We start from the raw sequence: 14,863 nt of genomic DNA on the forward strand, positions 1-14,863 counted from the left end.
AACAGTCCAATTGTTTTTTTGCTCTCAAACAAATCACAGACTTTTTTTTACCCAATTATGCTCACTGATAAGTGGTTTTCTTACGGCTACACAGCTGTTTAGTCTCAATCCCCTGAGTTCTCTTCTCATTGTGCATTCATTCTTAACAATATATTGTCCTTCTTTTCACTATCACCATTTAAGTAGTTTTTCCGATCACATTTCATCCTCTGAGATGATGGTTTCAATAATACAATGGACAGTTTGAACCCAATTTTAGTAGTTTCAGCATCTCCTCAGTTGTTTCTTTGCTTGAGGCGGGCCAATAATATAACCCTTTTGAAGCAGTTACATCTTTTTCACAACCACAGCACATGTCTTTTGGCACAAAGCTACTGTACATCCAAGTGGGGAGTTATTTTGGCCACTGTGTGTATATCATCGTAGCCCAGTGAGATGTGAGATATATATCCTATTTTATTTAGTTTTGTCATAGATAACTTTGGTTCAATGTGGATGATATTTTGTGAGATTAATTCTGAACAAAAGGATGATTTGAGAGAAAATAAAGAGGATCTCCTTCTCTCTAATGGACGTGGTTTGGCTACAGCTAAACAGACTTTACCAGTTGTTCACTACCGAACTGCAAATACTTACTTTAAATGACACTTTTATTTGGTTTAATTCAGTTTAATAGGGTCCAGTAAAGTTAACTGTACATCATTCTGTGTCTCCCTCCTGGTTTTGTGGCCATCTGAGCCAGGTCATAACAGACCAGAAAACAAACATGATAAACAGACAAGGAGTCATATTTTCATCTTATATTTAGTTGCAACTATAATAGAAAAGTTTCAGTTTATCTTTTTCTTTTGTCTTTATATCATTTTGGAGCAAAAATCTATGTTGTGCTTCCATGTGACATTTTTCTTTGTTATGTCATTTTTTTTTCTGGACCCGATGGGTCTACTAAGATCTCAATTTGCATCTACTAATTTGCTTGCACAATCTAGAATTTTGTGTGTCATAGAAGGTATTGGATGACTCCTCCTTGTGACTGACCCCAAAACATCCCCTAGTTCATCTAGAAGTTCTAAAATGGCATTGCTGGGCAGCAGCACCAGATTCATGTTAGAGGTGGGGGGGCCATGGGGGTTGTTGGATTGAATGACTGTCAGGCGCACATAATTTTGTCACACTATATACTAATGTTGGTGCGTATTTTTAATCACAATCATCTGATCAAGTCTACAGGAGTCCTGTAAAGTGTGTGTGTGTGTGTGTGTGTGTGTGTGTGTGTGTGTGTGTGTGTGTGTGTGTGTGTGTGTGTGTGTGTGTGTGGGGGGGTCTTGTTTCATCATTTCAATGTCTCCTTCTTGCGACAATAACCATGGGTGCGCAATTACACATGCAAACCGTTTGCACCTCCCTCTGAGACATGTTAAATATAGATGCAGTTTTTATGAGCAAAATTGCTTTTGGGTTTGATAAATCATTTTGCTTGTGCTATTTGAATATATTTACATTTTCTCCTCCCAGCACATGCACAATTGTGTGTAAACGCCCCATATTGCATATTCATTGCAGCAAACGTACTAACTAGATGCTATTTTGTACTTTTGAAAGACGCAACCCTTAGCGCGCACTGTTAGTAAATCTTTTTTTTAATTTTTTTGCATGTGCAGTGAGTTTGCACACGTTTTTATACAGGCAAACCTTTAGTAGATTCGGCCCTATATGTACAAAGAAGTTTGATTTGGTGAATGATTAAATAAAAGGTAACACACAATCAAATATGTGCCATTTATTTGTATAAAATTTAAACCTCTAAAATGAAAAAAGCTTTTCCATGTTAAACATTAAATTATAGAAAATGTGCTATTTCCAGATAACATGCATGTCATTATTAGGATAATATATGACATTTAATCCAGTTTGTTTACACACAGTATGTATAGGCATAAATGCTTATACACGTAACAGTTGTTATCCAGATGCAATGGGTATTTAATAAGTTGTAGTGGGACACTTAGGGTGTAAAATACACACAAAAAATGCATGTTTATACCCAGTACAAATCCAGAGGCAACAATGGCTGCTTGTGTTAGCTTTTACCATCAAACACACTCACTCTCTCACACAAATATACATATACTTTGTGCGGAACTCCCCTAATACACAGAACAACAAATACTGAAATCCATGCAAATACAATGTACCATTTCCATAAAGAGAGACTTTAAATAGTGACTGCCCGTGTTTAGCTCAGTTTTGACATGGCCTGTCAGTTTGCATATTCTCACATATACTCTTACCACCACATGGGTGCACACACTCAGTAACAGAACACAAGCAAAGGACACTTTTGTACATGCACTTACATGCACATCCTATGTGTGAATATGGCTGCATTCTCAAAAGACAACATGCACACGCAGGCTGGATTTTTGGCAGCTGTGAGTGACAGTTTTGGAGCACTTGTTCAGGGCTCAGGGGGAGAGAGAGAAAGAAGGAAGTTATACTTCTCACTGCCCGGCTGTGCATTACTTATGCATATCTTACCCTCACCTTTCTATCAGCCACGTGTGCGCGCACACACACACACACACACATACAAAAAGGCAGTTTGTCTGTTTTCCTCTGCTCCTCTCTTCCTCTTTCTACCCCTGAATTTGTGCTCCGACTTTCTTATAGCACTCAACTCCCTGCCTCTGGCGCGCTTTCTTACTTGACTTTAACACACACACAATCACACACAAACATGCACACACTCATGCAGTGAGGCAGCTCAGAGAGTGTTAGCACAACTCAGACCAAGGGCTGGACACATGAGTGGAAGGCAGAATGACAAATGTGAAAATAAAAATATCCAGTTGTTGGGAGAGCCTCAAAGCTGGTCCACAAGCCACACACAAGTCAAAGACACACACCTTGTTGCATAAAAAGATGGAAAGTGGGAATAAAAAAAGTATGAGAGGGCTGCACGCACAGAAGCCACATGCAACAAAAGCTATTAATAAAGATAGGTGCAATTTGGCGTTGAGGTAAATTCTCAGCAAGAGGACTGGTGAAGCCTTTATTTAGTTGTCTCTCTCTCTCTCTCTCTCTCACACACACACACACACACACACACACACACACACGCACACACACACACACACACAGGTTTGTTAGCGATTCCTCATAGAATGCGGCCTGTCGGGTAAAAAAGGGACTCATTTGGGAGTAGGTCACTGCATGCATTTCCACTTTAATTGGAGGGGCGCTTTGACAAAGGCTGCTATGCACACACACACACACACACACACACACACACACACAAACACAGACACACAGTACACTCACAGACTGGCATACGTGCCCACACAGAAGCAAATGATAACCTCCAGGGTGTAGCAGCCTTTGACAGGCGCATTCGTGCACATGCAACATACACGGATGCACATCCATGCACGCCCAGCCAGCACACACAGACACACACACCTCATTACAGAACTGTGTTTTGCTATTAATCGCACCATTAAGTCTATGCCAAAACGAGCTTGATTGAGACATTAGCCTCTACTCAACCTAATGAGGAATGAAATACAATTAAAATGTATTGTAATATAAGCTCTAAAAAATACAGATTTCACATGATGTTGGTTTTTATCCACTGAGTCAAACATTTAAGAGATTTTGGGTTTTAAGTACAGCTTAAAGGGAGAAGTAGCCAACAGTGGAGGCATATTGTTCCACTATGATTTGGCACAGAGATGAAAGACAGCAAAGAGACCAGGAGGAAACAAACCATCATGAACAAAAGAACATAAAAGAAAACTAAAGTACACCCTGTCCTGATTTTGCACTTCTATTAATGCATCTGGTGGATACACTTTTCTCCAAAGCTATAATGTTGAACAACAAATCTGTATGCTCGTGTTTTCTACATAAAAATAAAAGCATCTAGGTGACTAAAAACCTGACCTATGAGTGGTTTACCTTTCTTTTCAACAGAAACAAAAATTCATTTTGTTACAACAAGTTTCCTGTTTTCACTGGGGCTTCAAAGTCTATTTCTGCCCAAAGAAAAAGTGTAGGAAATTATGATGCTTTCTGTCACTTCTATCGTTGTTACCTTGAGTTTTATGCAAGGTGACTTACTTTCACCTTGACAACTGCAATTCAGGGTTATGAACAGTATGAATCCAAAATATCACTGTCAAACTCATTCAAATCATCCATTCCTGGGTGAAGAGATTTCATTCGGGTTGCCAAGTAAATTTGCATTTCACAAAACATTCAACAAGCATGTTTTTTGCAGTGCTAAATGTATCTCACATATTATTGTCCTAAAAACTAGTGTACATTCTGTTTTACTGATGAATGCAAAGAAACAAGAGCCTGTTAAGTGTTTTTTTTCCCCTCATTTATAGTAATGAACCTGCATTATGTTTTCATTAAGACAAACATAAAATGTCAAGCATTAAAGGCAAACTGTATCTCTGATTTACCTGTTCAAGATAATGTTATAAGCCTCATAATGTTATGAAACTGTAAGAAATAATGAATTTTGCTCTTTTCACAATTCAATAAGTTATTGAGAACTGGGTTGTGTCAGTGTGTCATTCCTTAAAAGTGACTCTGTTGGAAAACATTGTGAAACATTGACTTAAATGGATGCTATGTAATGCTTAACTGTTGTAATGTCAATCAAAAGTGAGTCCTGTGGCACTTTCTCTCTGATTACCATGTTGCTATTGATTATGCCTCATAGGGCCTGGTTTACTAAAGGTTTGCACATGTAAAAATATGCAGAAACTTGACCGCACACACAAAAACACGCTGAAGCTTATCTACTAACAGGACACACTGAGGGTCGTGTCTCTCAAATGGGCAAAATAGCTTGTGCAACCGATTTAGCAGGTCTGCCTTGATGAATATGCAATATGGACATTTCTGCCAGAACGTGCAAAATTATTGGGAGGAGTACATGCAAATATTTATTTGATTAACCAAATCAAACCTGAAACTGATTGCAGTGGCTGATTTTGCCTCTATATTTAGCACGTCTGAAAGGCAGGTTTTAACTGGCACAGCTTTGCAAAAAACTGGCTGCAGCTGCTGTGGCGAAAGAGCAAATCTTTTCTGCTCATGTCAATATTTTTGGAATGACAAAAGAAAAAATAATTGAGATCTATCGCCTACCCAGCAATTCCATTTTAGAACTTCTAGATGAACTAGGGGATGATTTGGAGCCAGTGACAAGGAGGAGTCATGCAATACCTTCTGTGACAAAACTCCACGCAACATTGCATTTCCTTGTGTTTGGATCATTCCAGCGCACTGTTGCCATTAGTGCTGGTGTATCCCAAGCCAGTTTTTCCAGCATACCGTCTCCATGACAACAACCAGTAGCACACGCAAAATCCTCATTTAAATAGGGCAATCTCCAAGACTTTGCACCTGTTGTCATTTGCGCAAGCAATCTTAGTTGATCACCTGTGACACACAAATCAATAGCACGCACATTTTTTAGCGTGAGCAAGCAAATTTGTGCCCATTATTTGCAATCTTAGTAAATCAGGCCGGTAGAGGTTTAACCTGTTGAGTATGTTATAACCTAAAATTTTACTAATTCTAGGTTATTTATTTTCAGTTTAATACTTAATCATTGGAAAACACTGTGTAATTACACAGAAAAATGCCAATGTATACAAAGAATAGGTGATTGCATAGCTCCATTCTTTTTTACCAATGCTTTGTTTATCTCAGTTTTTGGATTAGTAAATACTCTTTAAGGTCAAGGTAAAAAAAAAAAAAAAAAAAAAGAAGATATGTTATATTTTGGTACTCACACGCACTCATGAATGCATACCTGCCAGTGGAGAATGATGCTCCAGATGAGCCCGAGAATCAGTTTGTGATTCCCATCAACAATGTCTGCCGCTCCAATATTCACCAATTCAACCTGGAAGAGGAATGAACACGTCAGAGTGGTTTGATTTACCAAAATGCAAGTACTTCCATCACTGGCCATGATATCTCCTTCTGATCCCTTGTAAATGATTACTGACTTAGTGTAGACATGTGGTTTTGTTCCTTTCAGCATCATGCAAACCCTTAGATTTACATCAAAGTGCACCCATGTGACGCTGACACATATTACTCTACCTTAGATTTACTGCATCACACAGCATAAAAAGGAGCACATATTCACAAATCCCCATTTTAACTGTTTCTAAAGCAATGGACATTATGTGATCACTCCTATTTGTTTGTCTCTGTCAGCAGAATTACACAAAAGTACCACCCCACTTTTCAGCTCAGTGGAAGGGTAGGGCATGAGTCAAGTGCGAACCCATTCAATTTTGGAGTAGATCATAAGAAGTCAGTTCAATTAAAAAAAAACAAAAAAACACGTAAACTGTAAAAATGGAGCTAAATCTGTCATACTTATTACATAATTTCCTTATTGCAATTATTTGAGCAATTATTTTGTATAATTATCGCCTCCATTCAGCTAGATAAAAACCGCTAGGTGACACTTACAGAAATGTCCCATTTCATTTTTATTTCTGCATCATTTTCTACCTTTTTATATTTGACTGGCACTCTTTTAATGACATCGCACCCCCTTCATCCCAAGGCGCTTAACTACTACTGGTACCTGTCATTATCAGTAATTTCCTAATTTTAGTAATAGGCTTTGTATTTTTAGATTTATGTCAAATCAGACTTGTGCAAGCAGATTTGCCTAGAGTGCAAACAGAAATGTCAGTAAAATGCTTTTCTTCTAAATTAGATGAATTGCATTTATACTGTATTAACCCTCAAAGACCTAAACAATCGCCAGTGACCGAAGCATCTACTAATATAAAATGTTTAATGACTTTTGGACCATTAATACCTGTCAAAACACGTAAAAGCTATTCAGCAGAATCTGATAAATATATCTGGCATTCCGAGTCTCCGTAGTGAACATGGAAACACCATCATTTTCTACAACACTGATTCACTAGTAAAACCCATGTTGACTGACAAATGAAAGGTTGTGGACACTTGTTCTTATGTTCAGATAATGATGTATCTTGCTGGAAAAAGTCACTTTGGTTCAGTTTTCTCTGTTTTGACACACTAACCTTTGAATTTACTATGAGCTTTTATGAATCTCTACATGACAACTACATTAAATATTGGAAAATACTGAATTTTCACAAATAATAAATAGTGATAAATCACTATGAAAAAGTTAAATGTGTAGAAAATTCATTTGGAAGTCACCACAAAATAGGTCTCTTTAAGGGTATAATGTATGTGCTTTGGCTAATGTCTTCATTTTTGTCTTTTTGATGTTGCAAATGAAGATGCTGGGCTTTCATACATGTTTTGACAATAAAGTATCATCATCATTATCATTTTGATATAATAACTCTTGAATTTATTCAGAGATGTAATGAACATCTACATGATCTGTCAATTAAACATAGGATAATACCTGATTTTCACTGAAAAAATGCAAATCCAGATTATATTAGAATGGTGACTGACAACAAAAAAGGTTAAATATAGAGAAACATTAATTTGAAGCTGTCAATAGTTATAGGTCTTTAAGGCTTATTTAGAGAAATTTAAGACAAATCATTACCCACAACTATTTGTGTCGCAATTAATTGTCAAGTACAATTTTTATTAAAAGTCCCAGTGTCATCAACTGACAAACTACTGCAGAACTGGATTCCCTGGAATGTACCAAAAGTATTTGTGCAGCATCACTGGTCCATTGTGTTTCTATTCTGTCATCTGTAGGATGTTAATCCAAAGCTGGAGTGTTTCAGAGGCAGCATGTTTTGTCTGTCTGATCTCCTGATTTGACCACAGATTTAATATGTCACATACTTAGAGTATCTTTTTGTCTGTTTGAATGGCTTGTCCTGTCCCTCTTGAGCTTACAGATAAAGATAAGACAGTTAAGCAGAATTCTGAATATCACAGATCAAATATTTTTGGGTGTGTACAGTCTTTCTCATTATAACTTCTTATCAATATTGCATTATGTTTCCTGATGATGTTGATTGAAAAAGTTTCCCATTGTCTCAAGTAGGGCAATAACGATATCACGATGTAACTTTTCCTCAATAGAAATATGAGACATGTTTGAAACAATTTTGATAGAACTCATTCATCCATGTTTTGAAAGACATGAGAACAGCCAATCATAATTAAGTAGCGCCGCACAGAACCAATCATGCTAGAGCCACGTCAAGTTAGGTTGACACACACAGCACAGGTGTAAGAGCAGCCTCAGCACACACGCTAATGTTTGGGCTACGGCGGGAGGTAATGAGTGTTCCCTCAGGAGAAAATAGGACCGAGAACTTGGGCAACCAGGTTACTGAAAAATAGGGTGTGAACCATTTTGGTTCTGGCGTACAACAGAGGAACGCACTTTCGGCTTATGCCAGTTATGGCACAGAGGTATGCGACAGACTGGGGGGGGGTTGCAATCCGTGCCTACCACAATACTAATACACACAAATCATACGGCCATTTAAGTGAACTTTAAGACACTTATAAGACGGGGGTCAATAAATCTTAAGATGGGGGGCTGGGGGGAGATGAATAAAGTGTGTGTGGGGGGGTAATTCTACGAGCAGAGGGAGGAACTTCTCTATGTATTTCTTTCTCTCTCTCTCGCTCTCTCTCTCGCTCTGATGTCTTCACAACTAACTTATGAACAACAACTAACCGAAAATTTAAGCTTGACAAAAAATAGTGATTTGATTTATCTCATGATATATATCAATATTGTCTGATACAAAAAAAATTATTGTGATACTTTTTTTCCATATCACCCAGCCCTAGTCTCAAGTATCCCACTGAGAGTCTGCACAGGCTGTTTTATTCTGAAAACTGATCAAACCCTCTATACCTTCCATGGTTCTGAATTTGTTCCTGCCAGTCTCATCATTTCTGTAGGCTATGTTCGGTACAGTATCAGTCAAATATATATTTCTAGTGAAGCAGAATGCTGAGCCGGGCCTGGACACATCTAACATGCATGACAGGGCTTCTTGTAGAAACACAGGCACTGGGTAGAGAGGCTGCCACACTACTGTAACACGACACAGTTAGACCCAGCGGAAATCAGGGGTTAGACCCTTGTTCCCATAGTAACAGTCAGTTACACTAGTGGCATCATCAGAAAAACTACAGAGGAAAAGTCCTGCCCCTTCCACTTTTTAATCCCATCAGAACTGTGCCGCCTTTTACACATGTTTGTCTTTTCCATCTATAATTTTATGAGTTAAAAAAAGTCACAGATTGTTTTAACTCTTTAAAAACTGACGTGTCATCGCTGGCACACCCTGCGCATATGTAGTTTGGATGGCTATAACACTGTAACATATGAAACCTGAGACGTTGCTCTTTACAGGTTTTATTGGCTCATTACCATAATTTCACTCATGCCTGTACTAGAAGCTGGAGAAGAAGTCGTTTTGGCAGTATTATAACATGCAGTAAACTGAAAATGATTACTAAATTTTGAAAGATCTGGCAAAAAAAAAGTGCTCTGGAAAAATGCACAAACGGACTCACTCACAGCAGATTTTCTAACCTTTTAGTTAGTCAAAATAAGAATAATAGTCCAGGTGGATCACTTTAGGCTTAGAGTTTAAAGGGTTAGAGACAGTGATGTAAGATCTGGTTTTGTATGAATGTATGTCTCGAGTAAAACATCAGCAAAAACCAAAATGACAGTTTTCATGGCCTATTTTACCTTTGATGAAAATGTATTAAAAGTGGTAAAAATCAAAACAAATTCAGACACGATGAAGTTACAGAAACATGTTCAACAACTCTGTGAAGAGAGAAAGTTGCAATGATACATGGGTGTCCAGTCTTTGTATTCATGCACTTTCAGTCTGCAACTATATAACAACCTGTGACTTCCATGACTCTTATCATGATTTATGAAATAACATTGAGCATGATTTTGCAATTATCCAGTTCTTTTACCTGCTTTGTGTTCTAGATTAGAACCAACAAGTTATTTTTACCAGTTTAAAAATCTTCAACTAGTACAACAATTACATATTTTTCACATGGAATCACAAAAAAACATCAAATCACCACAAAAATTACAAGCCCACTTAGGCTATTCGGCTATCTTCCAATTTAAATTTTCTTGATTGTGTTGTTTTAGAAGTTTTCTTTACATTTGCTTGGCTTAAGTATATGGAAAACAAACCCAATGACTAACTTGTTCCACTACACATCAAATTTAATGCCCAAATCTCAACAGAACTTTTAAATGTTGAAGTTCTTACACTGAAACAAAGAAACCACCTGCACTTAAAACTACAATTGCTTGAACTTTGCCTCTCTGTTATAAGTAAGATGTTTGTTACCATGGTAACAGTATAACACTGAAGAACATGACAAGTGGTCTGACAGCCTTGGCTGATGTCTGTGGTTGCTGGTTTAAAGTATTGCTTATGTTAAGGTGGACAGGTGCCTTCTATGTCTCGGAACATCCTATGTTAGTACAGAAACCTAGGAATGGACAGCAAATCAGAGACAGCAAAAAGGGGAACAATAAAGGAAATAGAGCTAAAGCAAAAACGCTGTGAGGTGAAAAAAGCCTGGAAAAAAAACACACAAAGAACAGAGACAACATAAAAGAGGGGCTATAAAAAGATGGATACATGTTTTTTAGACACAAAAGCAAAGGCATTCTGAAAGAGACAAGGGCAAAGGTAGGTATATATAGAAACTAAGTTAGAGAGGAGACGGAGCAGAACCTGAAAGGCAGTTTAATTTCAGCAGTTCACTGTTTGCTGACTCTAACCGCCGACTTATTTAATATATATTAATGCAGTCGGATCCATATTATATTAAACTCTGACGCATAATCACATCACTAGAATGGGGAAAATATGTATATGAGTGTGTGTGTGTGTGTGCATGTGCATACTCACATTGTTCTTCTGCAAGATCTGCAGAGCACGGTTGACATTGTTGAGAGAGTGAACGCGTGTGAATCCTCTCTCCAACCTCACCTACACACAAACACACACCAAACAGACAGAGGAGGAGATTACGGCATAAACAGACCTTGCTCAGGGGCATCCACAGATGCTACAAACTTCCACATTACAATAAACGTGTGTGCTGGTATGTGTGTATGTGCAGACCATTAGAATAAAGAGATAGTATCAAACAAAGGGCAGAGATGATAATGTGTCTCTAACAGATATAAATGCAGGAGGAAAAGGAAAAGGTGCAATGATGGAGATGAAGGGAAAGAAACTCAGAGGGAAAGGATCCAACAAACAGGCAAAGAGGAGGCGAGCTGGAGGCTAGAACAAAAAACAAGGTTGGTGTTAAAGTTTGATTAAGACTGTGGGCTACATCGGTGTGTCGGGGTGTGTTTTTGCACTCCTGCCCGTTCAAGAACAAGTTTAGAATTTTAAACTGAACAGTGAATACAAACTGTTACCATCAAATCACAGGTTCATGGTTTCACGCTTTAAAGGGTTGCACTGAAACACTTTTTGGCACATATTCAATTCTGAAGTTAAATATGAAGATTATACTGGGATCAAATACACTTGACATTTTGAATGTGGCTGTGAATGTTGTCTTTTGTGATTATAATGCTACTTTACCCTTGAAAACCTAAGCATCTAATAATCTGAAACCAATGCAGTTTAATAATAATGCAGTTTTTGTAGTTTTTCAGCTTTTTACGGTCATCAGATATGACCCATTGTATGTTCAGAGGCTCTGTAATGAACAGGGAAACTTCTGCAGCAACAATTCACCAATAAAATCTGTGTTGTTTGACAAATTACAGTGATTGTAAATGCTTATTTTTACTATCAGATAATGATATATTTTGCCAAAAAAGTCACTTTTTCCTTAATTTTCTCTGTTTTGACACAATAACCTTTGAATTTACTATGAGCTTTTGTGCACGTCTACATGACAACTGAATTGAATATAGGAAAATACTTAATTTTCACTGGAAAAGTAAACTGCAGGCAATATTATAATAAATCTTATATAGTGATAAATTACTATGGTAGGGATAAATGTGAAGAAAATTCATTTGGAAGTCACCACAGAAATAGATGTTTGTCTTTAACAGTTAAATGCATGCAACTTTGTCTAATGTCTTAATTTTTGTGTTTTTTTATGATGTTGCAAATGGAGCTGCTGTGCTTTCAGACTTGTTTTGACAATAAAGTATCATCATCATCATTATCATCATTATCATCATTTCTGCACAATGTTTTTGAGCATAAACAGTGAGAAGGCAGCTACAGATAAATGTTAATCTTACCTATAGGGAGCATAATTAGCACACAGATTGAATACTTATCTAACTTGGAGCTACAACCACGTGATCTACACTGCTTAGAGGAAGGGTCAAAAACAGGGCTGCATATTATTTAATTTTAACCATGAAAAAGCCTGTTAATTTAAATGTTTTTTGTTTTTTGTTTTTTTTAATTTAACCAGACTTTGCTCATTAGTTTAAATCAGTTTGAACCTTCAGGGGGAATCAGTCACACAGTGGAGGGGTTGGCGTTCTCCTTCCTTACACTATGTGCTGTTTTGGAAATCAACCTCTGAGCTGCAACTTCAAATTCAACGTGCCAAGTCTCACACAGACACGTCTTTTTATGTGGTGTTTTCTTTTGTGGGGATTTAAGCATTTTAATACCACAGTGCACTTTCTTGTGTTCACATGTTGCACCAAAGCAGCCTCATCCCTGATACCATTTTCCAAAGCACGGTCCCTGAATGTGATTTGTTTAAAGAATTAGCCAACCAACCTGGGGAGCTTCTACCCCTATTCCAGAATAATAATAGACCAGATCTATCGCCAGTGTTGGCACAACACTAACGAAGTGTGGAGATAGATCTAGCTATGTGAGACTATACTAATGGAACAAATTTCTGAATATTATACTTAATTTCTTCAGTTAGGTCCTCCTTTATCTTACACACTAGACATTTAAATTAATCCATGCTGGTGCAGCTCAGCCATGATTAGTTCCTTCATATAATGTGGGCCGATGCATGCATGTTGTTGTATATCCAGGTATGTACCAGCTCATGTCCTGCCAGCCCCTCCAGCAGCTCCAGCAGGCGTCGTCCATCACACAGGTCTGAGAACAGATCATCGACGGGTTTCTTCCCTGTCTAAAACACACAAACACATAAAACTGTCAAATAACGATAAAATATAAGATGCATCAAGTTCAGATAATCATAGGGTATAACATGATTTGTAAAAACACTTAAACATGAGAGAAAACACTGCTTTGTCCATATGGTGTATAATTAAGAACCATATTAAGAACCTGTGCTCAGTTCCAACAGCTGCCTGAGGTGAAATGAGGTCAATTTTCCTTGTCCATGAAAAGGTCAGAGGCCCAACTTCTCAGCTGGGGACTCCATTTTTCATAAGATGAAATAACATTAGAGACGTCAGGCCCATAGAGAGAAACCTCTTGAGTAACTGCAAATCATTCCCACGTATAATGTGAATATAGCGGTAACACTCAGGAGAGAGTCCATTATCAGAGCGGACAAGTCTAGGATTATATACTCCAGACCATTTTTTCCAAGGCTTTCAAAGCATTCAGAGTGAACTGAAAAAGAGGAGTCAGGGCATAACCTCCTTATATAAAATCAGTTTCCATCTAAACTCACCAGATGCTTTATTTGGTACACTTTAATAGCATCATGCCTGGCACAGAGCTCTATAAGAAAGTACATGTAATGGTTTGCCAAAAAATTTATGAAAAACTTAAGAAGTTCAAGATTCAAGATTCGAGATTCTTTATTGTCATTCAACATATGACATGTAGGATGAAGGAACGATAGTGAAGTAAGGCATATTTAAATAGAACACATAATTATTATTTTTATTTTATTTTATTTTTTATGAATAGAAAACAACAAAAGCAGAATGCAGACAGTATATTAATAAATAATGGGCATAGAGGATAAGGAGAAAGTGACTGTAAAGGGTATATGTAAATACATATTACTACACATTGTAACTGATAAAACTGGACAAATATTGCACTGTATTTTTGTATTGCACATAAATGAATGAAACAGCAGCGGGTGAGTTATTGTTCAGTTATGGATTGAGTGGTATAGCCTTTTTGCAGTGAGTAGTTTAAGCGGTAATGCAGCTCAAATGAAAATTGTATGTAGGTAATGTGTAATGTAATGTCAAATGAAAAGTGGACACATCTTTCAGCTTACTGAGATTATAAGGATAGAAACAGGATCCATAATGTTACAAAGTCCCAACCTCTTTGTATGACATTTAAACATAATGTACACAGGACATTGTCTCTATAAAAGATATAAGACAACAGATTTCTATGTAAGTGAGAGGACATGACAGGTATACAAAAGACTGTTGTTGCAAGTAATAAGTGAATGTGTATGAAATACATAAAAGCAACTGTATCCAGAGGAGAGATTAATCAGGGAGTCAATAACTTGCCTTTCATGAAAATATTAGAAGTCACATATTTCTTTGCTGCATAGAGTCAACAAAGTGCTTAGTATTTATTTTAGGGATGCACCGATACCACTTTTTTCCAGACCAAGTACAAGTACAAGTACTTACATTTGATTACCTGCCGATACCGAGTAGCGATATGAGTACTTAATAATACCATTACAGTTCTTAGTTACTTTTGAAAGTGTGCTTTATTGTCATTGTCATTATTCTGACTGTAAAAAAGTGCTGCTACTGACATTTAATGCATCGGAATGAGTGTTTCTCAATCAATCCACCAGAGGGCACCGCTTTTATTTAACCATACATGCCTAATACCAAGAAGAAGACTAAAGTTTTTTGAGAAAAAGA

General features: G+C 37.3%; 1 protein-coding gene across 13 annotated transcripts in view; it reads right to left on the bottom strand.

Moving 5' to 3' along the window:
- The window catches only part of dmd (dystrophin), a 348,302-nt gene that overhangs the window by 299,265 nt on the left and 34,174 nt on the right, over positions 1-14,863 (bottom strand). For 11 of the 13 annotated variants that reach the window (XR_003937328.1, XM_030154565.1, XM_030154505.1 and 8 more), the window contains exons 1-2: positions 10,938-10,978; positions 5,834-5,926 (exon numbers count right to left, since the gene is read on the bottom strand). The gene's annotated coding sequence lies outside the window, so the exon portion shown is untranslated. Of the gene's footprint in view, positions 1-5,833; positions 5,927-10,937; positions 11,019-13,077; positions 13,171-14,863 lie in introns of those variants that run through there. The other 2 variants (XM_030154578.1, XM_030154571.1) reach the window with 1 other exon arrangement.

The sequence above is a fragment of the Sphaeramia orbicularis genome, chromosome 2, assembly GCF_902148855.1.
Source record: "Sphaeramia orbicularis chromosome 2, fSphaOr1.1, whole genome shotgun sequence".
Lineage (NCBI taxonomy): Eukaryota > Metazoa > Chordata > Actinopteri > Kurtiformes > Apogonidae > Sphaeramia > Sphaeramia orbicularis.